The following is a 26541-nucleotide window of genomic DNA, read 5'->3' on the forward strand; positions in this document are numbered from 1 at the left end:
ACACTCAGATCCCTTTCTCAGGGAAAGGGAAGGAGGACAAGTCTAAGATATATAGGCTCCCAATTTCCCCAGAATTACATCTAAGTTCAATTGGCTCTCAGAATGTCAAAACACAAATAGAGGGCTTGTATTTTATGAGATTGAATCCCAAGTATGAAAAACCCATGGTCTAAGAAACAAACAATGGAAGGAGAAGTGGCTCTGCTCTTCAGCATCTCAGAGACCTTGGGAAGGGTGTGCTTCTCATCCCTTCAACTTTTCAGTCTGATGGTCCTAATCCACATGTATGTAGACACTTCTATCAAAGAAAACAATCAGAGTTTCACTCCATATAAAGTTAAGACTTCTGGCTGTTCATGTGAGCTCCTTGTACTAGCAGGCCAGGAGACACCAACAGGAGTTACCACACTGGCACTGGTAACTTTCTGTGATCATCATAATCAGTAATAATGATACTACATAATGGGACAAAGAATATGTCTGGCATTGAGATACTCTACTAGGGTATCTCTTGGTACTCTAACCTTCATTTTAAACTGTAAGTAGGCAAGTAGAGAAACTATAGACTTATAAGTGCCTGAACCCCCTCCGTGATGGAGATACGTGTCACTCAATTAGGAAAGCTACCTAGACCAGCAGAAGTATGAGCAAAGAATAAGAAGAGTCTAGGATAGATGATAAAAAATGAAAATATTATTATCAATTATGGTTTAGGGCTTAAGAGAAATTGTAGGTCCTGTGGTTTGACCCACAAATCCTCCTAATATAAATTCACCTAGGAATCATGACTGGAGAATTCTGGAGTATCTGTGCCTAGATCCTGGCTGGAAGGAATAGAGTGTGAGACACAAGTGTATCTGAGCAGTACAAGAAGTGACTGTGTTAGACATTCTTTTCATGCTCCACCCAATGCCTTTTAGCAGTTTGCTGAGAATGTCGACTGTGACAACTTCAGATGGCCTTCTACTCTGTAGAAATTGATTGTATTTGATGAGATCTTAAATATCATCTTTTATCTTAAGGGGGGGCCACAGACAAAGGCTGAGTGATGTAAGAGTACCAAAGATCAGCACCCTCCTCAAAGAAACACAACTCCATTGTACAATTCATACTCAGGAGCTCTTGTACTTGTGAGATTATATCCTTGCTTAGTTCTTACTCCCTCTTTACCCTGATTTATTCCCTCTTGTACATTACTTTTCTTGGGCATTCTCTTAATTCATCACATATACTTAAATCCCTGCCGGAAAGTATGCTACAAGGAAATTTGAACTACGACAATTTTACTCAGTAAATGCTTTTTGAGCTTTATATAGCTTTATAGTGAAAACATAAAAGACTGTCTTATTTTCAAAAATGACAGGACAAACCAAAGGTGTGCTTATTAGAGTTTATTTCACATATTTTATCATCTGTCATACTCAAGGTCATATTTGAGAACTCTCTTTTTTTGGGGGGTAGGGGTTAACTGTAGCCCTATATATTAGCTAAAATAATTTGCCTGAATAATATTACATTTGAAAGGTAGGCTTGAGATCATCTTAGATTCTGGAGATAGTAATTGGAAATAGCTAGAGACTTTGGATTCATTCTACTGATGTAAGGAAATACAGAAGAACAAGTTGGAGTACCTGGACATTTTGTGTGTAAATAAAAGAGATGCCCATCTTTCTATCTTTACCTACTATTTTAGTCAGCCTTTTGTCACTATGACAAAAAGGCCTGAAAAGAAAAAATGTAGAGGATTAAAATTTTATTTTGGCTCCTGGTTTTAGTGGTTCAGTCTATGGGTGGCTGTCTCCATAGCCTAAGCTATGACATCATGACAGAAGAGTGTGAGAAGAGCCCAGCTCAGAACATGACAGCCAGGAAGCAGAGAGAGCTCTGTTCACCCAAAACAAAATGCAAATCCCAAAGGCCCACCCCTAGTGACTTACCTCCTCCAGCCACACATTACCTGCCAACAGTTACCACAGGGGATCTATATCAGTGTTTATATCATATCATGATCATATCAGTGAACATACCAGTGATCCACAGCAGCGGACCAATTACTGATAATGGGCCACAATTCTCATAATTCAATCACTTTATCTTAGAAAATCCCTGCATTGTGTTATACATAAACTTTTGAGGAACATATACCTCTAACCTACCCACCTACCTTAAACTTTTGAGGAACATATACCTCTAACCTACCCACCTACCTAACACTTTCACCTGTATTTATGCTTACAAAGTCTCTTTTGTTAGGTCAACATAACCACTTATTGCTAGTATAAAATTAGCATAACACTGTGAAAAAATACTGGGTGACAGAATTTCAAGAAAATGCCTCAGTATCATCCTTTGGGGTTGTTGATTAGGTAAGTGCTGATTGGGTAGGCTGCTCCTTTTCAGTTCTCACTCATCTGCAGTAGCTTGGTTTTATTCTGCCGTACTTATTAGGCCACCTAGTCTTGACAACCTCTCTAGTCTTCATTGTTGGCACGGTTCCCCTATATGACATGCTCTATGCATTTCTGAAAAGTTTTCGATGTTTCTCAGAGAGTGTCCTGCTGTTCTTATCTCTGATTATCCCACATGTCATTTTCTCTATCTTTTCCTCATTCACTGTTCTGTATGGTCAGCTCTATTCATTTATCAACCATCACCTTAAATATTACATCCATGAGGAAATTGTTAAATATTTGTAGGTCCTATTATATTTTGATTACATAGAACCTTACATTTTAATTCTTTCAATTGCATTTTAAACCATTCGTTGATGTCAGAAAATATGTATTCAGTCCTGGATTCACACTGCCTAACACAGAGTCTAATACATAGCAAATGTTAAGAAATGGTACTTAATATTATTGCTGCTGTTAAAAGTAGAGACAGAGAAAGCATTTGGATTCTAATCATCTAAGTTCCCAGTATCAAAAGCTCAGACACAAACACCTTTACTGCTCATTACTGATAAATAACCACAGCCGTCATATAAACATATTTACATTTTCCATTCTTCCACATCTATTGTTGATAAATGGTCCATGTTACAATGCAAATCAGTGTAGTTATTGCATGGGAAAATGGCAAATGATCTTGCAAACTATGCAGGATTTCATAAAGTTGATGAAAGTGATGTTGGAGAACTACTCAATTCAACTTAAAGCCATTGAAAAACGGCTTACCAAATGAAGAGTGGAGAAGATAAGCATGCAAAGATAGCACTTCAAACAAGAATAATTAGTATAATAAAGATCAAGAGAAACCCTGAGGAAAATGGTTGACATTTGAGTATTTTTATCCAAATTACCCACTTTACAGCAATATTGCAAAAGTGATATGGGAAATAAAAATATTTTTTCAACATTTTATATCTATATACAATGCTTACCTGAATTGTATTAGTTGTACAAAATAATATGAAATTTAAAAAAATACTTTTAAGTTTCATTTTCAAGATGCCCAGCCAAAATATTTTCTCATTGTTTACCATAAGATTTTGTTTCCCATTTTAAGTGGATTCATGTTAAGTCATCTTTGTGATACAGATATTTTCATATATTGGGAAATTCTTGAGGTTTCAGGGACAAAGCTAGAGCTAAATTATGGCAATTGCAGGTAGGTGACAGGACACTCTTGAGAATGAAAGGGAATACACATAATAGTCATTTAACAGGTACAACCTGAAATTGACCTAGGCAAAGAAAACATACAGCTACCTTGTTTTAAAGAAATATATGTGTAAAAAAATTTATGGATGAATTTTTTTCTGATGGCATAAACAATCTGCTACTGTAGTGAGTTCCCTACTGAAAGTATTTGGCCAGAATGTATCATCAATGATAGTAATGAATATCTGAGGATCCCTTTCCAATGTGACTCATCAGATTTTCCAACTCTTATCCATCTCCAGGAGCACAGCTCTTTGATATATACTTAAAACCAAGTAGGATATGGCCTGGCTATAGAGAACCTTGGTATATATAAATACATAAAAGTATTATGTCTTTGTGTCCTGCTGGATGAATGGTGTAGTAGGAATTTGATAAACATTCTTGCTAGCCTTTCTCAAATTTCATCACATTCATTTTCTGAGTAACTCATTCTACCATTTTATCTTTGGTTGAGTCTTGGATTTCCCTAGTTACCCACTACAACCACTACCCAGCCTTATGGAACTAGATTCACATAGGTGATAATGGAGGGAAGACTTAAGGTCAGAGATAAAGTAAAGACAAAATTTAAGTATCATAAAATGTATAAATGAAAAAAATAGAAGAGTTTATTAATTGTTTAGTATTTTTAAAGAGCAGATGCCTCCTATTCTTCTGTAAATAGAAACCTGAATGAAATCTCTACCATTCCCTTTAAGCATTGGGGTGCACCAAATATTTAAGAGAAATTTAACAATTTATTCTACTGTACTTCTGGATTAAAATTGTAGCCTGAAAGCATTAGTCTACTTAATTTATTTTCATTTCTTCATTTATAAACAATAAAACACTTATAAGCATGGAAGCAACCATTTAATATCTAGGTATCTACAAAAGCTAGAATGAAGTTGTATTTCCTCATGATCCCTGCCACTATCTAGCTATCCTAAATTCCACCACATTCCCAGCATACTTAGAGAAAACCTTATCTACAGATAAAATAAAACAGCAGTACCAGCAACAATGAAAACTCAGAAGATAATAAGGAAAGGTGTGAAAAAGTGGGAACTTCAAAGATCCTGTGTTTTCATTCCCACTTCTTGCCTCTCCTTTCCATTCCACCTACTGTGGCTCCTACCTCTCATTGCTTTTTGCAATTGACATTACCTCTTTTCTAATAAGCAACTCTTCTTCTGCATATTCTAGGGGTAACATATCTTTTCTGTTGGATGTCTGAATCTTCCATTACTACAATCTTGAGAAAACGATTAACAATATTTAACCTATTGAGAGCTTGCTCCCTGAACAGAGGCAAACTATGAACTTGATGAAGAGCATCTACAAAAAACATATAACTAACATCACATCTACTGATTGCTCTCACCATTGGGTCAACTATAAAGCAAGGATGTCCATTCCCTCTACTCTTATTTGAAATAGTGTTGGAAGTTCCAGCTACTGAAATGAGTCAAGAAATAATGAAAAAGATGCACAGATTGTAAAAGGAGAGATTAAATTATATCTATTTGCAGATGACAGGATTTTCTACATACAAAATTCCAAGGGATCTAAAAAAAAGGATACCTAAAACTAATAACTACCGCAGGGTCATAATATACACAAGACCACCACAGAAAAGTTAATGATTTTTAAAATATCCTAACAACAAACATGTGGAATCCAAAATAAAAAATACTGCTTATAGTTATTCCAAAGTAAATTAAATACACAAAACAAAACACTCATAGGATCTGTATTCTGACAATTACAAAACGCTGATGAAAGAAATGCAAGAAGACCTAAATAAATGGGGAGACATGTGATGTTCACGAACTGGAAGAATCGACATGGTAACGAAGTCAATTATTTCAAAATTGATCTACCAGTTTACAATTCCTATTAAAATCCCCACCAAAGGCTTCTCTGGACATAGAAAAGTTTATTCTAAAATTTATTCAAGAAAGAAGAAGCCCTGGAATAGCTAAAGCAACCTTGACAAAAATAAAGTGGGAGGACGTGCTCTATTACATACTAAGTCTTAGTGTATAGCTGCAGTACTCAAAAAGGTATTTTATTGACAGAAGGAGAGACCCATATATCAATGGAACAGAATAAAGACTCCAGATATATGCTGAACTGATTTTGGAAAAGGTCCAAAAGCATAACTAAAGGTGATATAGCCCTTCCAACAAATGGAACTAGAGTAATTTCACATAGAGTTGGTTCCAACAGAACCTTGATTCAGACCTCACAATTAAGCAAAAATTAACTTCAAATGAATTGTGTATTTATTAATAAAATTTAAACATAAAAATTTTGGAAAATTAAAACCTAAGAAAAAGGTTTTGGGAACTTGGATTAGGCAAAAATTTCAGATTTGATATTGGATGTGCCGCAGTCCGGCTGCTGCAGCAAAATAACCGGGGGGGGGGGGGGGGGGGGGGGTGACGAATAACTTGTGTACGTTGATACAGCAGGAGTGGGAGCCGTTTATTGCAGGACAGGAGCAGTATTTATACATTCCACATAGCTTATCTAATTAGCATAAACTAGATACATCAGTCAACCAATAAGGAATCTCCACACTTAGTGGCTTGCTTTTGTTACTTCTCAAACCACTCCCTCTGGCATTTTGCCAGGCACCATCCAGACTTGTTTACGAACTCTAACATTCCCCTGGCAAAATGCCAGGTGTTATTTTTGACTTGTTTACAGACTCTAACAGGATGCATGAAAAAAAAGGGAAAAAAAGAAACTTTGATAAATTGGACATTTATAAAATAAACTTTTGCTCTTCAAAAGCTTATTTAAAGTAGCTAAAAAGGCAAGCTTGAGACTGGGAGAAAGTATTTATAAACTACATATGCAATAAAGGACTAATCTATAGAAAATGTAATGAACTCTCAAAACTCAGCAATAAAAAAATTCAATTAGAAAATGGGTAAAAAACACATAGAGACATTTCACTAAAGAAGATGTACAGGCAGAAAATAAGTACAAGAAAAGATCATTAGCCAATGAAGAAATGCAAATTAAAGAACTATGCATCTCTCAGAATGACTAAAATAAGAAAATAGTAACAACACAGAATGCTCTTGAAGACGTGAAGAAACTGGTTACACATACATTGCTGGTGGTCATATACATTAGTACAGCTGTTTTGGAAAGTAGTGATGAAAGTACCAAAAGTTTGGCAGTTTCCTATAAAACTAAACATGCAACTATTATAGGAATTATAACACCAGCAATTACAGGTGTTTATCCCAAAGAATGAACACTTGTTAATATGAAATCTGTACATGAATATTCATAGCAGACTTACTCACAACAGCAAAAAAGTGGAAATAATTGGATGTCCTTCAGAAGGTGAATGGTTAAATAAACTGATATGTATATACCATGGAATAATAACCAACAATAAGATGGAACAAAATATTAAGTATATGACAACTTGGATGAATTTTCAGAGAATTGGTGTTGAGTTAAAAAAATCCAAAAAGTTCCATAATGTTTGAATTAATTTATATAATATTTAAAATGATAAAATTTTAGAAATAGAGAACAGATCAGTGACTTTTAGGGTATGGAGGGGGTTGGGAAGAAGGTAAAAGGTTCTTAAAAGTCAATAGAAGGGATGTGACAATGTAACTGTCCAGCATCTTGACTGTGGTAGGGGATATACAAACCTATACACATAATAAAATTGCATAAAATCAGACATATATACACACACATGGACACACAACAGTCCATGTAAAACTGAGGAAATCTGAAAAAGACTATTGGATTGTCAATGTCCTGGTTATGATATTATTTGGGAGAAACAGTATGAAGTGTGCTTAAGTTCTCCTTGTGTTATTTCTTACAATTGCATATGAATCCAAATTATCTGTAAATACTTCAATTTTAAAAATTCTTGAAAAAATGTGATTAGGATTCTCAGAAAGTCAAAATATTATATCATCAATAAGATAAGAATAGGTTGAGAAGAAATGAGATATCAGATAAGTCATAAATATTCTTGGAAAATGAAAACATGATTGTCAAAATAAACTTAGAGAAAATTTGAAAGATTCCACAATGTAGAGAAAAAATAAAGAGAAATAAAATACTAAGTGTGTGTATGGGGCGGGGGCGGGTATTGAAGGTCAGTCCTGGAGTCCAAACATACTCAGAGTATCATGTTTTGGATCTTCAATATTCCCCAAAGTCCAATATGCTAAAAGGTTAGTTGCCTGCTGATGGTGCTCTTGGGAGGTGGTGGAATGTTTAAGAGGTAGGGCCTCTTTGGCAGAAGCCAGGTCATTGAGGGCATGTCCTGGAAGGGGATGTTTGCTCCTGAGCTCCTTTCTCTCTCCCTCTCCCTCTTTCCCCCCCCCCTCTGTCTTTTGCACAACGAAGTGAGCAGTCTTCTCCACCACAAACTCCCCTCTTAATGTACTGTCTTGCCATAGGCCCCAAAGTAATGCCAAGCATCCATGAACTGAAACTACCAGCCAAATAAGCCTTTCCTCCTTACAAGTTCCTTATGTGAGGTATTTGTTAAAGTGACCAAAAGGTGACTAACACACATGCATGCACACACAGCAGACAGAATGAAAAAGAAAGTACAGGAGGAAAGTATTAAAGAAGTCATGGAACAAAAATTCCTGCTCACTATAAGAGATCAAGAGATCTTTTTTTAAATTGACTTTTTAAAAAATAAATAACAGTGGAATGCATTATAATTTATACTACACACATGCAGCACACTTTTTCATATCTCTGGATATATAAAAAGTATGTTGACACCACTTCATGTCTTTATACATGTACTTTGGATAATGAGGTCTATACATTCCACTGTCCTTGCTAACCCCTGCCCCCTCCCTTTCCCTCCCACCCCTCTGCCCTATCTAGAGTTCAGTCTATTCCTCCCATCCTCCCTCTCCCTACCCCAGTATGAATCAGCCTGCTTATATCAGAGAAAACATTCAGCATTTGTTTTTGGGGGGATTGGCTAACTTCACTTAGCATTATCTTCTCCAATGCCATCCTTTTACCTGCAAATGCCATCCATTTACCTGCAAATGCCATAATTATATTCTCTTTTATTTCTGAGTAAAATTCCATTGTGTATATATGTCACAGGTGGCAAAAACATGCATTGGAGAAAAAATACCTTCTTCAACAAATGGTGCTGGAAAAACTGGAAATCCACATGCCACAAAATAAAATTAAATCCCTATCTCTCACCATGCACAAAACTCAACTCAAAGTGGATCAAGGACCTAGGAATTAAACCAGAGACTCTGCGTCTAATAGAAGAAAAGGTAGGTCCTAATCTTCATCATGTGGGATTAGGCCCCAACTTCCTTAATAAGACTCCTATAGTGCAAGAATTAAAACCAAGAATCAATAAATGGGATGGATTCAAACTAAAAAGTTTCTTCTCAGCAAAAGAAACAATCTGTGAGGTGAACAGAGAGTCTACATCCTGGGAACAAATTTTTACCCCTCACACATCAGATAGAGCACTGATCTCTAGGGTATATAAAGAACTCAAAAAGCTAAGCACCAAAAAAACAACCCAATCAACAAATGGGCCAAGGACCTGAACAGACACTTCTCAGAAGAGGATATACAATCAATGAACAAATATATGAAAAAATGTTCATCATCTCTAGCAATTAGAGAAATGCCCATCAAAACTACTCTAAGATATCATCTCACACCAGTCAGAATGGCAGCTATTATGAAGACAAACAACAATAAGTGTTGGCGAAGATGTGGGGAAAAAGGTACACTCATACATTGCTGGTGGGACTGCAAATTGGTGCAGACAATATGGAAAGCAGTATGGAGATTCCTTGGAAAACTGGGAATGGAACCACCATTTGACAGAGCTATCCCTCTCCTTGGTCTATACCCAAAGGACTTAAAAACAGTATACTACAGGGACACAGCCACATCAGTGCTTATAGCAGCACAATTCACAATAGCTTAACTGTGGAGCCAACCTCGATGCCCTTCAGTGTATGAATGGATAAGGAGAGCAAGGGATTTTGAAATAAGAGTCGGAAACCACTAAGCAAGATGATTTTAAAAACAAACAAACAAAAAACACATAGAGTTATTCTGAGCAAAACAAAATAATTCTTTTTTTTATTTTTTACATACATGACAATAGTGGAACAAAATAATTCTAAACCTGCAAGAATTTGGGACATTGACTTCTAATTCGTTCTTTCAGAAGAAATTACTCAAGGATATATTCTAGCACTCAAGGGAGACAACCTGTTAAAAATATGAATCCAATAAGATGAAATCCTAAGAGGGCAGCTGAGTAGCAGGTTTACCAAATAACTAGTCAAAATCAAAACATGGTGTTAGTGGGATCTAAATAAAATCGCTTCAAAGATGGGGATATGTATCAAATAAAAGAGAACCTGAAGAACCTGAAAAGCATTAGAGACACATGATAAAAAAACACAACTTATATATATACACACACACTTGTATACACACACACACACAATAAGAAATGCCAGGGAAAAAATATACAAGTCATGGCCCCAATACAAAACAAGCCAAAATGTGGAATGATTTTAATTTATGTACAAGAAAGGAGAAAGTTCACCAACGATTTTAATTTTGACTAGAGACAGTGACTCTGCATTAGGAGCACTGTGATTTAAATTATAGAAAGCAAAATGGTGATAAAGGAACTGCAAACTATGAAAGATAACACCAGCATGCCCCTTGACTTCATAGCAAATGGTATTTATATATTTATAATGCTGTTAAGATATTTTAGTGCTGTAAACTTTTATAATCAAACTGTAGTCAAAACAAGAGCTATAATTAAATGTTTAAGACAGATTGGCAGGTGAGAGGGAGAGAAGGACAAATATGCTTAAAATTCTTATTTTACAAATTGGGGATTTTATGTAAATTAAAAAAATGTATGGAAGACAAAATGAGAGGTTACAGATTTCTCTCATAGTGAAAAAGTAACTGTTCAGAGCACTAAATACAGATATAACCATCAAAAGTTGAGAATGGGGATGATATAAAATGACGCTTTTTCAATCATCCTATGATGTAAAACTAGACTGTCTAAAGTTTGTATAAGAATTAGTCTTAACAAGAAATTATTCAAATCTATGTCTAACTCTCCAAATCTCTAGACATAGAAATAGTTAAACATGATCGTCCTTGGAGAGTAGAGTAGAAAATGATGAAGTGACAGACTCTCACTTTATTTTATAAGCCAGTCTATTCTATTTGATTTTCTCCTACATGCATACATTGCATTGATCAAGGAAAAAGTATAATACAAGATTCTCTAGCATAACCCCATGGGAGACACTGGCCAAGCATCATTGTGCAAAGGGATGTAAAGTAATACAAGGGGTACATACTTAGGAAACATCTGTGATTGCAGTGAAATGTTGAGAAGGGAACAATGAAAGCCACAAATGAGGATCACAACCCAAACACCACATGTGGGAACAATTAACTTGTGTTAATTCTGATAGATTTGCTAGTCACAGTGTGACCTAATTCATCACTAAAAAAAAATCCTTTTATTTATCAGGAAAAATAGATTTTCTTTCCTTTGAGATATTAATTTCACCTTATGTGTATAGGTCTATGTACTTATTGAATTTAGGATGGAGATTAGATGATTGCTGGGTGATTTCAGTGTGACGGCTTTGACAGTCTTCAGGCACTCTACCTTTACAGTGGAGAGTTATTCTATGTGTACACATAATCAACTCCCATGAGAGACCTGTAAAATAAATTATCTCTACTCTGATGCATGCACACATTGAATTTGATTTCTAGAGCCTATTCATTTGTTTTTATTCATTCTTTTTAATACATACCTCTGCTTACATTTGCAGGTTTGCCTCCATCATACTCCCTTCAACTCTGTGAAAAGTTATCTGATCTTGGCAGCTTCTTTGATGGCCTGTTCACTGATGTGGGGTCCTCAGAGCCTACTGCCAGCATGCAGGGAGCACATGAGGTCTAGCTTCTGGGCTCTGTGGTTTAAAGCAGCCTGAAGTAGCTCAGTAGGTGGAGCTCAGGTGCCATGCTCACATCCTGCCTTTGGTTGGACATGCTGCTGATTTCAGCCAAACAGCAGTCTCCATTCAGTCATTTACATGCAGGAAAATATCTTCTGAGATGAAACTCACACAGATGTGAATAATTACGGGGAGAGAGCAATTCCTGGGGGGAAGGTTTTTGGTCCATTCTGTAAGAGGAGCTGGACAAAGCTCCTTTGGAAGCCGCTGCTAGGAGGATTTGGGGTTATTGGGGTAAACTACAGAAGTGAAAAATGGTTTCTGATCAGATTTACTATACCCTTCTCTCCCTTAGGAACAGAAGTCTATGCTATATTTTGATTATTCTGGCAAGCTGTTGGTCTGCATGCTTTGTATGTTTAAAAGCTTCTTTTCTTTTAAGTACATGAACTCTGGAGTCAAATTCTGGCTGAAGAATTTATAAGCTACTTAACCTTACACAGGTAAGTTATATTCTCAATGCACCTATCACCACATCTGTTGAATGAGGAGAATGATAAAAATACTCATGCTAGAGGATTATTGCAAGAAAATGAGACAACCTGTGTTCAGTATACATACACAATGCATATAAACAATAATAATTAATAGAGATCATGACTGTTTTTCCATGAAATTAACACTAGATACAGAAGACGTGTAGTAATGGCTTGTGAATGGGGGTTTGAAAATGAGAGGACAGTGAGAAAATAGCTACAAAACTTTGGGGTTTTTTTCTGGACTTTCCTGCACTTTTTCGTACTCACTCATTTACACTGTCTCATGAAGAATTGGCGTGACAAAGAGAGAAAGGCAGTTAAATAAACTTGGGATGTGGCCATAAATTTGTGGTGTTTTCAAACCAGATTATAGTAAAACAATATATTTTATTCAGTAATTTTTACAAATCTAATTATATAGGTGAATAAAAGCTGACAAACTGTATTTGAGAGCCAAAAGTTTTTATTTGCAAAAGTTGATTTTTATGACTTTTAAAGGACCCAGCATAAGACCCTATAGGATGCAAGTTTGTGCTGTAACAACAAATTACAAGAGAAGTCTGGGAGACTCAGACAGTGTCCTCTCCACCAGGACTGGAAAAGATTAGGGTGACAACTTAATTTAAAGGCCAAAGGGGCATTATTAATCATTATTCTGGGACAAAATCAGGACTTACCTGTGCAAATCAGGATATGCAGCCACCTGGTCACTGTGATTGGGAAAGGGAAATTGAAGCTGGACCAGGAGGTAAAACCTGGGCACTGTGAGGAGGAAAACAGGATCAGCAAAAAGAGCCCATCACCATCCCTTGCCAGAAATAGAGAGCTGTGGGGAACCAGAAATAACCAGCAGGGCATCCATCCATACTTGTCACCTGCCTGATGAGCCATGCAGCCCTTTGGGGAGAGCCTTCCAACAGTATCTGCCAGCCTGCTGCCTTTACGTCATCCAGCAGAAGTAATGGCCACTGCTCCCATAGCCTTTGCTGATCCATAGCCAAACTTCCCTATGTGGACATTTTATTTGTCAGTGGGCCAGGATACTCAGAAGCCTCTGAGAACAGAGAGGCATATGGATGGGAGAGTCCCAAGTATCCATACTTGGATGGAATTAGACCATGGAGTTCAGCTGCCATTAAAGCAGATTCCAGCAGAATTTTCCAGCAATGGGAAATGGCAAGAGCTGGGGAGACAATGGGAAGTGGAAGACATTAGCTTACAGATAGGAAGGCTTTGAGATCCACCAGAAAAAAATCTTAATGCAGGCTTTCCCTAGCCTACAAAAAGCAACATAACTTAAAAATGAATTTATCTTTCAGAACTGAAATAGAAAAAAGAAAATAGGCATGCAAAAATAATCATAGTGGGCTTTAAGATTGTGGATTAGGGCTTTCCCGAAATTAATTTCCCTAAACAATTCGTTGCTCCTCATAATTTCCCAGAGGTGAACATCAAAGTTACATGTTGATGGCTTTACTCTGGAATCACCATTGTAGGTTCTTATTTGACCTTAAGGATATTTCTTACTGGCTCTAAGCTGTTAATATTCATAATCACCCACTCTTAGAACCACCAGAAACCTTTTGGAAAACATTTCTTAGGGTGAATTATGTATTTATATGTAAAGCACCAGCAAACTTCCTTGTGGTCATAACTTTTGGCTGTTTTCAAACCAGATTATAGTAAGACAATGTATTTTATTCAGCAGATTTGTTTTAATCTAATTATGTAGGTGAATAAAAATTACTGCATGCTGGTGCATCTAATGTAAGTTATCTATTATTCACACCACATTTACTTTTAATATTCATGCAGATTCCCTTTGACATAACCTACTGTGTCACAGTTAATCCAATAAAGATAAAATATAGCTCAGCAAAACACCAGTCGATTCCAGCTTTCTGGTAATTATTAAAGACTATTTCACACTGGTTCCTTCAATCAATGTATTTCCCCTTGGATATGATGGTGCTCCTCTTTGAAGCTTTCAATCCTCCCAATGGATTCAGAGGAACACTTAGGACCTTTTTCAGTCTCTGGGTCTCAGAGATGGTTCAAAGAGCACAACAAGGCTTCACAGGTTTATCCTCAAAGGCTGACACTGTCTTTTTGATGTATGGTGACTTAAAAAGTCATCTCCGGCAAAGCATGTGTTTGCTACCAGTCTATCAAATCAGCCATTTTTCAACTTATCTGTATTCACCCAGTGCACCTGCTAACAGCTCAAAGGAGAACACACACTATCTCCTGCTGGACTGACTATTGATTTGATTCCCTCCTCTAATTTTATATTGTTTTGCTGCCCTGTGGATGAAGCAACTCCTTTACTGGATGAAATGAACATGGAACCCGTGAACTGATGCGCTTTGACTATTGTGTTCAAGAGCCCAGAGGGCAGCAGACTCTTCACAGGTTGAGGACAGCTGGGCTGACAGAGTGGATCCAAGCCTTCCATTCCCAGCATGCCCTGCTTTTCACTTTTGTCCACCTGGCAGGCATTTCATTGTAGGGACCCTGCTAGGAGACTGTAGGGAGATCACGAGGAATTCCCAACCTCATAATCAGAAGCTGGTGATAACCAACATCTACCAATGGATTAGACATAGGGATATGCTAACTCCCTCTCTGCCTCTTCTTAACTATTTCCACGCTTTAAGGAAACTTTCCTTTATATTCTGTAATCCTGAACATAACTCTAGCTGGGACATTTCCCTTTTCACTTGTCCTCCATTGCCTATTTTTAATTAAAATAAAATGAGGCTACCTCACTGCATCATGAAAATCATCACCATTTATGAAGCCCTTCCTCATTAATTCAATCTCTGGTGTGGTCATATAATTTGATTAATATTGTGTCTAATGTTTTAACTATAGAAAAGACAATTTTGATGGATTCTGATGAAAAAGGACAAAGACAAGGTCAATATTTTCTCTATGCAATATTATATATTTTAAGTAGAGCATTTATTATTTGGGGATTGCAATTTTAGTTGTAACATGAGATGAATCTAAGAGAGATTGTGTCTGCTCCTGGTTCCCTTCCTATTTCTATAGCAAATGCACTGATTCTGTCCACAATACTCTTCTTGCTTTGTGCACATTCTCTAGGTGAACTGATTCAATCATGCCTCCCATTATCATCTACATGCAGAAAACTTCTCCAGATTTCCTCTATGCCTAATTTCTCTGCTGGGCACCAGTCCCTATAGCTAACTCTGGAATAAGTGTTTGTATTTATATCGGTTGCAGGTGACTTAATCTCAGTATAATCAGTTTTAAACTCATTATCTTTATACCTGATTCCTTCTTAGTTCTTTGTCCGTAGCATTGCTGGGTACCAAGTAAGTTTCTTATCACTGGAATTGATGCTCCAAGTATAATTAATCTCTAAGTAATGGCCATTAAGTCTCAATCTAAAATATTCTCTGTAGACCACCATATCCATCTCAGGGTCCTTAACCCTAACCACTTCAATCAACTCTAAATCTAAACCATTATTCTTTCTTGCCCACTTCTCAAAGGCAGACACTATCCCAGCTTCCTTATGATTGTTACTTTTTTTAAAAAAATATGCTTTAACCATAACACTCATCTATATTGTTCCTGCCTAACTTATTTATTAAAAAGTCTAACTTCTGTAATAAAAAGTCTAATTGCTTGCTTAAATTGTTTTATTGCCACCTATTTACCTTCAGAATAAAGTTCAAAATTGTTTTTAGCAATGTGTAGCAAACTGACTTTAACCAATTAAGTCATTCAGTAAGTACTGGGTTGTTTTTAATGAGCACTGATAGTTATTAGAGGCAGATGGAAGCTGGAATTTCCACCCTTATAACCTCCCCACCATGAAGCATATCCCATTCAAAATCAGTCTTAGGGTCAATTTCTGCCAGAGAGCAAAATTATAAGACTTACACTTCGAGATAACTTATAATGAAGATATATCTATTAGTGTGAGGAATACTAGATGTGCCTTTGTGGGCTCTGAAATATGGGAGAGGGCCACAGGCAAGGACCAAGAGTAACCTCCAGGAGCTAAAGGCAACATCCATTGGAAAGCCAATCTCACAACTACTGGGAATTGACTCTGCCAGATAGCAGATGTTTTAGGAAGCTGTTGATTTCCCATAGCCTCTGGATAAGATCTCATGACTAAAGACACTGATTTCAGCCTTGTTACACCCAGAATAGGAAAATGCTTGAGCCCACCTAGACTTCTGACCTACAGAACTGTGATATAATAAGTCTGTATCATTTTAAGCTGCTAAATGTGTGATTATTTTTATAGCAGCAATATAAAACTAATATACTCATTATAAATAAAATAGAGAAATAAATTGTGATCAGTTCTTACAATGGGCTATTATAGAACAGTATTCAGTAAACTTTTGTTCATAGGCCAAATTTGATATCTACTTATTTTTGGAAATAAAGCTTTATTGGCACAAAGCCATGATTGTTTGCTTATGTTTTGTCTATGGCTGTATTTATTTATTTTTTGATATACATAACAGTAGAGTATATTTGACATGATATACATACATGGAACATAACTCAATCTAATTAGGATTCCATTCTTGTGTTTGTACATGATGTGGAGTTTCATTGATGATGCATTTGGCTGCTTTTGAGCAATGGTAGCAGAATTGAGCTGTTGGCACAGAGTTCAATAGCCCTCAAATCTGAAAATATTTACTACATGATCCTTTAAATGAAAGGTTTGTCAGCCTGTGCTGTAGAGGAGCGAAAAGCAACAAATATTGTGGATGGATACCACGAACATAATGGTGAAAGAAGCTGGAAACAACAGAGAGTCTAATGCATGATTTTGTTTATGTTAAAGTTTACAACTGGCAAAACTAATCTCTTCTTGCAGGAGTCAGGATAGTGGCAGCCATTGAAAAAGTGGGCAAGAAAGAATAATGGTTTGAAGCTGGACGTGATGGAATTCCCAGATGGTGGTTAAATGGCTTTGGGAAAATTGCACAAAGCACAATTTACTCAATTTTTTAGATGTACTTTATTCTTCAATAACAAAAATTAACTTCAAACAGTATTTCTTTACCCATCTGTTTAAAAAATACTTTTAAAAAACATAATTTAGAAGCCCCTAGTAACACTGAATCTAAAACTTTAAATATGTTTAGAATGTTCTCTTGAATCTATGCAAGAAATTCGAATGTCTTTAGTGGTTTCTTTACTTCTCTTGCACCGGCAACCTTGACACCAACTGGGAACTTATTAAGACTGAAGACTCTGGGCATTATCTCAAATGTGTCTAATCAGAATCTTATTTTAATAAGATCCCAGATTATGCTTCACTACATTAAATTTGAGAAGTTCTGCTCTTATGGATTTGCTGGGTCACTGCATCATTTCTCTACATGACCAAAAAGGCAGCTCTTGGCAGCCTGCACTCCCCAAATGTGTCATGTGCACCCTGTAGGGCAGCTCTGGAAGCAAATACCCCTGACCCTACTTCTTTGGTTAAAGCTGTCTGGTTTCTGTATCAGGAGAAGTTGGGGCCCACCTTGCTCTAATTTACATTTGCATGAATAAAATGACCCCAGATTTATCTTTGTTATAATAATAAAGGGAACAAACATGGGAAGCTTATCAGTCATAAATATGCCAACCTCTTTCTCCAGCACCTTGCAATTCGGGCCTCAGAGGGAATATAAACATATCCATGGATTAGTTTTGTAATCTCAAAAGGTCAGTTTTTCATCTTCAGAGAGTAGAAACAATGAGAAACGTTGTCTCTGGGAGAGTTAAGAGCTCCATCATATGAGAAATAAAACCATGTTTTCTCCTCTAGAAAACTGAAGAAAGGTCATATATCACAAAACCAGAGGTGGGAAAATAATAACACTGTTCCATTAGTAAAGAAGAATAGAAAAATGACCCTTGCTGGATAATAGTTCTTACGTTAATGACCCAGAAATCAAAAGGCAAGAAAGGAGTGTTAAGGGATTTTTAGTAATGTCCTGTGATCTAAATGTTTATATTCTTTACTACATGTTGATATTGCTTGAAAATGTCCATTGTACTGAATATAGTTGCCATATGTTGCTCCTATCAACTCTGAAATTGCCTTGTATAGCTGAAAAAATAAATCACTCTAGGATGCAAAATATGAAAGCCCTGGGTTTGGGGGAGCAAGGACATTGAAGGAAAAGCACTAACCCTGCTCTATAAAGTAATGGAGCTATGCCATAAAACCAGAAATACCCTGTGGCAGTAGGTAATTGAGCAACCAAGTGGAGGACCAAAACTGGTATTGCAGAGTGGCCAAAGAGGTGTTTCTCTGTTAAAATTTAGGTTTTGTAATTTTTGAGCATCGAGATATAAACCCCTCAGTTTTGCTACTTCTTCAAAATAAGTGAGTGAATGAGCAGACACAATAGTGGGTAAGCGAGTGAATGGGTGTGATTCTGTCCTGAAAATCTGTGACAGAAACTACATTCCATATTGGAGTCAGGAAGATATGAAGAAGACTCTAGGTTCCTGTGAGAGTAGGATCTATAAACTGAACTACCCTGAGCCCACAAGAACTTTGTGTTCCTTCATGTTCCTCTAGTCTAAGAGGTCCAAAGACTTAGGCACTTGGGAATTGCTGGTGATTTTATAGAAAGTACTAGATTTAAGGGATGGTGATTTGAGCCAAACAACTACAAACTAGAGAGCAGGGCAGCCCCACTGATCTGTCCTCCCTCAGCTGAAAAGACAAGATTGTAAAAAGTGGCTGCTCAGGTATATGTTGGCCATATTGTAGTGTGAGAAATTATCATGGAGGGGCTGGGCTTTCTTGTGTTTATGTAAAAGCTTGGCAATTATGACTTATATTCTTTCACATTCAAGAAGAAAAGGATACTGAATATATTTAATCTATATACCAGAATGCATTTCATTGGTCAATTATTAAAATAATTGTACTTAAAGAGATGTATTTAGCTATGGTTCATTGTTTATATTTTGGTGCTCTTAATTTCCCTTAAAACACTAAGTACTTGGTGTTTAAAATAATATGTGTTTTGGTTTTACAACTAGGGGCAGTGGTTGTTGTAAATTGTAATCTGCAGTTCAACAGTAGTCATCTAACATTATACAAGAAAGGCCACATTTCAGAGGTAACTGTAACATGTTAGAGGCATGTTTTTTAATCCACGTCTTTTATTCATACTGGCATTCTTGTTAATCAGCATAATGGATGCTAGAAATAGATTTTCATTGGAGAAACTGGTAACTTTTAATGAGCATAATGGGTATTGCATTGGTAAAAATTAAGGGCATTTAAGGTATGTGCACTGGCTGATTTATTTTGTGATACCTAAAAGATCTGAGAGCTAGGACTTCTTCAAATTCATAGAACAGATGTAAAAGCTCTTCCTGTCAGCTTGCTAATGGATGTTTATTTACTAAGTACATGGACTACATGGTTAAAACACATTTATTTGGTACATATCTGTCCTATATATGTGATAGCATTTGTCTGAGACATGGTCTGAAGATAGAATAACTGTCTTTCCTGGACCTGAAGCACTTCAGCTGTTGCCATTTTTTTTAAAGCAAATAACCAACAGTTGTTCATGACCAAATTTACTAAGATCACTTTTCAATAATTGTGAAAACCTTATTTACATGCATTTTTCATCTCTATCAGTGTTATATTATCAGATTGATATCTCCGGCGGGGGGGCGGGGGGGGGGATGTACAGATATTGGAGTTGGAGACCATGAGGGTGTTCACTTTTGGCAATTCCCTGGGTGACAATAGCTATCATTTCACAATTTGGTTTCCTGATGCACTTCTGTCTACTTAGACCCATCCCATTAGTCTCCATCTGTGGGATATGAAGATTAACTATGCTCAGTGTTATGCTAGAGATTTGAATTGGAGATCAATTTCTTTTAGGGAAGAGACTATCAATCAATGTCATCCTTTTATTTATGCAATACCCACCACACGCACAGTATGGTTTCAAATCCTCAGAGAATTATCAAAATTGCCTATATTTTTCAGTCCATGATCTCCTAGAACTCAGGGTCTACAGTGGCATAGAGGATTGGGTGTGTTTAATTCCATTCTCTAAAGCTAACCTTCAATGACAGCTGTCTGTGGCTTCACTACTGCAGGCAGGGGTCCCATGTCCCATAAACTTTTTTTTTTCCATGCCATTCCTCCTGCCCTTCATCTTTTCTTCTTTTAGTTTTTCCCATTTCTTCCTTCCTTTTACTTTCCCGCTCTACTTTCCTTTCTACTTTCTCTCTTCCTTTAAAACAATGTGAGATTTCCCCCAAGATATAAAAGCTTTTAATCCACTATTTGTTTTGTTTTCCTGCTCTTCACCTCCTGAAAGTTAAATGGCTTCATTTAATAACAAATATGCTTTCTCCTTATAGAGCCTGACTGTTGGAAGCCAGTGCTATGGCTTGAATATGAAACTCATGGTAAAATTTGCTGTTGTGGCAGTGTTGGGAGATGGAGCCTTTAAGAGATAATTAGGTTGTTAAAGGGTTTAATACTTTTTTTTCCATAGGATTGGATTAGTTGCCAGGAGAACATGTTGTGGCAAAGTGAGGCTGATTCTAGTTTTCTGTCTTTCTGCACATGTCTGCTTGAACTTTGGGACTAATAGAATAGTGAGCTAAAATAAACGTCTATTCTTTAAAACTCTCCAAGTCTCAGATATAGAGAATGTTATAGCAACTGTTATAGCAACTGAAAATAGATCAAGACACTAGATTTTGAGTCCTTCTTTCTTTCAGGTCATTCTAAGAGCAACTGGTTCTCTACCTTCTCCAAGACTAGATACACTTCCTAATAGCATACATTTACCTGAACCCTTCACTTACAGAAGCTCCCTGCCTGCATCTTGCTACTTTAGGACATAGGCATTTGGGAGTATGACACTTACTGCTAAAATGTCCTGATTCTATGGCATGGGACCAGGCATCCAAGTTATCTCAGCCCTAGTTTCTTCATCCATAAACTAGAGGCTATGATGTTGATATCACACTCTATAGAAATGTTGGGTGTTGCTAATAATTCTGCTTTATTTTTAACCCAACTCCTGAGGTCTGTTCTTACTGGAGGCCATCCCATGCATGTCTCTGCACTGGGATGACCTGCCTGTGTTTATTCATTCATCAGGTCTGTCTGGTGACCTCAGCATCCCTTCCCCTTCAGAGCATCTAACCCCCTCTCTCTCTCTCTCTCTCTCTCTCTCTCTCTCTCTCACACACACACACACACACACACACACACACACGGCTGAAATGATCACAGGGGATGCTGTCTCTTTCCATTGTTTGTGTTCCCTATATGCTGGGGGTCCTAGAGATAGGATCCATTTTAATTAGAAAGATCAATAATTCATTTTCCATTTTTTTCAGTTGTTATACACTTCTCAGGACATATTTAGGCTCTAGATTGATATTTACCTACTTGGGAATGTTTAGAAATCTTAGGCATGGATTAAGATTTATGACTTGGGTTTGAGAAAACTAGACTTCACTTACTAACTTTGCCAATTAGTAGCTATGTGAATATGGGGCATTTTGACAATTTTGAGCCTTAGTCTAAATCCCACCTATTTATCTAAAGATGGAACTATCTTGTGGTAGAATGAGGATTGTCTGGGCACCAGAGATGTTGATTGAAATATTGCTTCTACTGCTTATAGAATGAACAATTTTGAGAAATTTCTCTCTTTCTGCCTGTTTCATCATTTAAAAACTGAAAATAGATAATGCACAGATGATTTTGTTTCTTGTGGTAAAGATTAATAAGTAAGCTCTTTTTGTGGAACTTTAAAAGTGAACAGCTGCTTCAAACTCAAGTTGAATACCTCCTTCCCAGTCACTGGCTGCCAGAAACTCACTGAAGCAGATCAAATGTATGAAACACAAACTTCTTACCTTTATGAGAAGTATATGGCCACAGGAGCTGCTGCTGCTGACACTCTGGGTGAAGAATAGAAGGGTTATGTGATATGAATCAGTAGTGGAAATGGCAAGCAATATTTTCCTATGAAGCAGCCTGTCTTGACCCAGGTAGCTGTATAACCGCTACTCAGTAAGGGACATTCCTATCAGAGATTCTTATTATAGACCAAGGAGAACTTGGGAAAGGAAGTGCACATCTGTCCCATGTTACACTGTGGAGGCCAGAGTGTTCTCAACTTGGGTAGTGTAGAAGGAGGAGGAGGAAGAGGAAGAGGAAGAGGAAGGGGAGGAAGAACTTGAATAGGAGGAGATTCCTGGATTGACACATCACTGTGTTGCATCACCTAAGGCCCCAAAGAGCTAACAAAACAGGCAAAATTTTGATTTTTTTAAAAATAAAAGCTCTCAGAGCTTCTACCTCTAAGTATGAAGCAGTAAAAAATAAGATTTTCTAATGGTAATAAACAAACTAGATCAGACTTTAAAATGGGAGTTGAATGAGATAAATTCTATGAATACATTTAAACATCAATGGCTTTGCAAATGTTATTTGTAGGTCCAAGAAGAATGCCTTTACATAAGGCTAGTCAGTGTTCAAATGGGTCAAGGAAAGAAACAACAGAATCTCTTTCCAACCGGCTTTTCATGGTCCCTCTAGCTTTATTAGATCTCTCCCTCTCTTTGTTTAGTTCTCATGTCTTCTCTCTTGTATTGCTCCTGTCATCCTCTTCTTCCTCTCCTTTCTCTTTTCTAGAGAAACTACCCAACCCAAATCGATAAAAAAATAGCAACAAAAATTATTTCTCTTTGAAAATATCTTTTTCCTTCTACCTTCACTATTATTTTCAAGATCTTTTCTCTCAGGCTTTTCTTTGTGAGGGACATACCTAATCGAGTTGTGTTCATTGTGATGTCATGAAGGGTAGCAGAGTGTCCCTGGGACATCACTCATGTCTCAAGGGTAGCACAGCTTTGTGCTACCCTGAGGCATTGTCTGGGGTAGCTGGTCTCCAAAACAAGCTTCTTTTTAATGTTAGGGCAGCAGGCAGGACACAATTCTTTTGATAAGTCTACTAATGGATTGAGGGAGTTTATGGGCAGAGAAGAGCTCTGATAAGATTTCTTGTTTCCATTCCAGCTGAGCTTCTGACCCTAGCCAAAGAGATTTTAATCTCTGCGCTGAGGAAAGATACGCCCTCACCACTGTACATGGACACAATACAATCTTTTAGGGGCCCAAATAGAACAAAAAGAGATGGAGGAAGGGACAAACGTCTCTTGGGGCAAACATCTCCTGGCCTTGGACATTAGAGCTTCAGGTTCTCTTGCCTTCAGACTTGGGTTTGAAGTTACACGTTTAAGCTCTATTCATTCTCAGGCCTTCAGATGTGACTGCATGATGTCCTTGACCTTCCTTGTTCTCCAGCTTGCAGATGGCATATAATGGGACTTAGTCTCCATAATTGGGCAAGCCAATTTTTTTTTACAAGGAAGGCCCCCTTTATCAATCTACCTATTGTCTGTTTATCTATCTTTCTGTCTATCTGATCATACATCTATCAACCCATCCATCTAATTAATTTTATTTCTCTGAAGAATCCTGCCTAAAACAGCATCACAATGCTTTCAACCCTTAAGAAAACATCACTCCATGGAAACCAAGAACATTTGTGATTCAAAAGCATTCCCTTCTGATTGGTGAATAAAGAGCATGAGGAATAGATCTCTGTGTGCAAAGAAAGCATTATAATCAGAAGTTCTTCCTAAATGTAAACATGACCAAACAGTTTAAAGAGAAATATTAAAATTGAGTATATATTGGGAGCATACCCTGTGTCAATTTAGCATCTCATAACATTGCCTCTAAATAATCTAGATTGCAGGTCTAAACTCAAATACCGGTTGGAGGCAAGCACAGAGCCTTGATGAGAGAAGTTGCCTGGTAGGGACTTTGACATTAGGAGAGAGCAGACATCTAAAGGGGTAGATACAAATCCACTCTGTTAGCTTGATGCTCAGTGTTGTCATATTCTTCAGTTTATCAAGAGAAACTGGCTTTTCATGTAAAATCATTTTAAATATTTATAAATGATTGTATAAACATGCAAAGCAATATGTGAGTCAAGTGGTTGCTGTTTTGTAATCACTAATATACTTTATATTTTTTTAAAGAAAACTGATTCTCAGCAAGTTGCCAGAGATAATTGTTCTACACATGCATAATGGTAGGGGCCTAGTCTAAAGTTAGTTTATTAAGACCAAGACCATGGTCACTCAATTCCTAAAAATATACTGATAGAACCTAAGTTTGATAGATAAAATAATCAATCTCAATTCCTCACTCCCCATTAAATGGAAATGTATTTAAGTGCCATTACCATTGGCCTTGTGGTGGGCAAAATATATTTGCCCAACCTTGACTTTAAGCTTGATTTTTTTGGTTTGCTCTGACCAATGGATGTTAGTGGACACAACTCAAACAGAGGCTTAACCTGCTGTCATGGTTGGTTTTACCCTTGTTTGCTATCACTACGAGAACAATATGCTCAAAGTAGGTGCAGGTATCTGCAAAATATGATGCCTGAACCTCAATTGCAACCCAGAACTAAGCCAAATAGGGTTCAGGCTAGCTGAGCCCCAGCCATCTGCTGGTGAGCATGAAATAATACTCATTTTTATATGCTGCTGGGATTTTTGTGGTTGTCTGTCATGTACTGAGAGCTTTTAAATAAATACACTAAGGATTATGCTCCCGTCCAGACTAGGGGAAATTTACATCCTTAATGAAACTCCCACAACCACCTCCTTCACATGAGACATGTAACAACACATCACAGACAGGGCGGCTTAAGCAACAGGAATTAATTTTCTCACAGTCCTAGAGGCTAGAAGTCCAAGATCAAGGTATTGTCCGATCCGGTTTCTCATGGACTCCTTTTCAGCTTGCAGATTACCTACCACCTTCTCTCTGTGTGCTTAGAGGGTTCATTCTCTGGGTGCAGGTATCCCTGGTGTTCCTGTGTCCAAGGTTTCTCTTCTTTTAAGAACACACCAAATTGAATTAGGACCTGTCCTACTGGCCTCATTTTAACTTAATCATTCCTTTAAAGGCTTTGCCTACAAATATAGTCACATTCTGAGGTAATGGGGTTAGGATTTCAATAAGTGAATTTTGGATGTGACACGATTCAGCCTGTAACATACAGGGTGCCTTTTGATTAGAATGACCATTTCTTGTCCATACCTTGATACAGCATGGAATTGTACTAGACCCTGTGATAATTAGTGTAAACTAAGACTGGATAGATAACTAGCCTGGATATATGGCCATGCCATCCCAGTGTGCTGGTGGTACAATATGTATTTAGTCTCCTTTTCTGGGCATCAAGTTTAGTTCCAACAGTTCTGACTACTGTTACAAAAGCTTATCTAAGCTCTCAGGCTGATTAAGGAAGGCTTCAGCTGACCAAGGTGAAAAAAGATTTAATTAACCTCCGTGAACACTATGCCCAGAACCTGCCTTGTCTGCTTTCTCACTTCTGCCAGTTGATCCCCTATCACCTGCCCTCAAGAGTTTGTTAAGCACATATGCCCCATCCCTTGAGCAGCCTTTGCTTTATATTTTACAAACTTTGAAGTCAGCTTAGTTGTCCATGCTGTTCATTTGCAAGAAACAATGAAAGCCTTTCCTAGAGATGCCTCTCAACCTGGACTGCAGTTCATAATCACATGGGAAATGCGGACACCATCCTGATGCTCATACATACTTCTCTTGACCAATCAAATTAGAATCCTTGGAGGTGAAATGCAAGCATCCATATTTTTTTTCTCTTCTGCAGTCAACTTTGGGACCAAGCTCTCTAGAACACAGTTATTCTGTGTGCTCCATGGCTCTGGCATCCCCAGGAAGCACAGTAAAAAGGCAAAATTTCAAGCTTTATCCCAGACCTACAGAATCAGAATCTACATTTGAGCAGGATCCCTGGGTGTTTCTTACCCACATTAATGCCTGAAGAACTCCAAGCTAGATCAGTTGTTCTCACCTTGGGAAGCATATTAGTAATGCATAGGAAGCTTTTAAAATGCCTGTGTTCTGGCTGTACAGTAACCAGATTCAGTAACAATCCTGGATGTAGTTCAGTTACAACTCTGCACATGATTCAAATCCAGAACCATGACTCTAGGCTCTAACAAATATCTGTTGTGGTTGATTCTATGGTACTGAGGGTGATGGATCAACCACTGAGCTATACCTCTAGCCCTTACTTTTTACTTTGAGATAGGATCTTACTAAGTCACCCAGGCTGGCCTTAAACTTGAGATCTTAACTTCCCAAGTAGCTGGGATTACAAGCATGGACCACTGTGCCCAGCATATTTACCTGTTTTGGGTGGG

At 37.3% G+C, this 26541-nt stretch overlaps 1 long non-coding RNA gene across 9 annotated transcripts in view; it reads right to left on the bottom strand.

The window, feature by feature from the left end:
- The window catches only part of LOC139701551 (uncharacterized), a 225985-nt gene that overhangs the window by 94686 nt on the left and 104758 nt on the right, over positions 1 to 26541 (bottom strand). The window contains exons 3-4 of one of the 9 annotated variants that reach the window (XR_011704075.1): positions 22120 to 22164; positions 12876 to 12960 (exon numbers count right to left, since the gene is read on the bottom strand). The exons of 7 other annotated variants lie outside the window; for them this stretch is intronic. This is a non-coding gene — a long non-coding RNA (uncharacterized lncRNA). The remainder of the gene's footprint in view (positions 1 to 12875; positions 12961 to 22119; positions 22165 to 26541) is intronic. One more of the 9 variants, XR_011704077.1, reaches the window with a different exon arrangement.

This window comes from Marmota flaviventris, chromosome 13 (assembly GCF_047511675.1).
Source record: "Marmota flaviventris isolate mMarFla1 chromosome 13, mMarFla1.hap1, whole genome shotgun sequence".
Classification (NCBI taxonomy): Eukaryota; Metazoa; Chordata; class Mammalia; order Rodentia; family Sciuridae; genus Marmota; species Marmota flaviventris.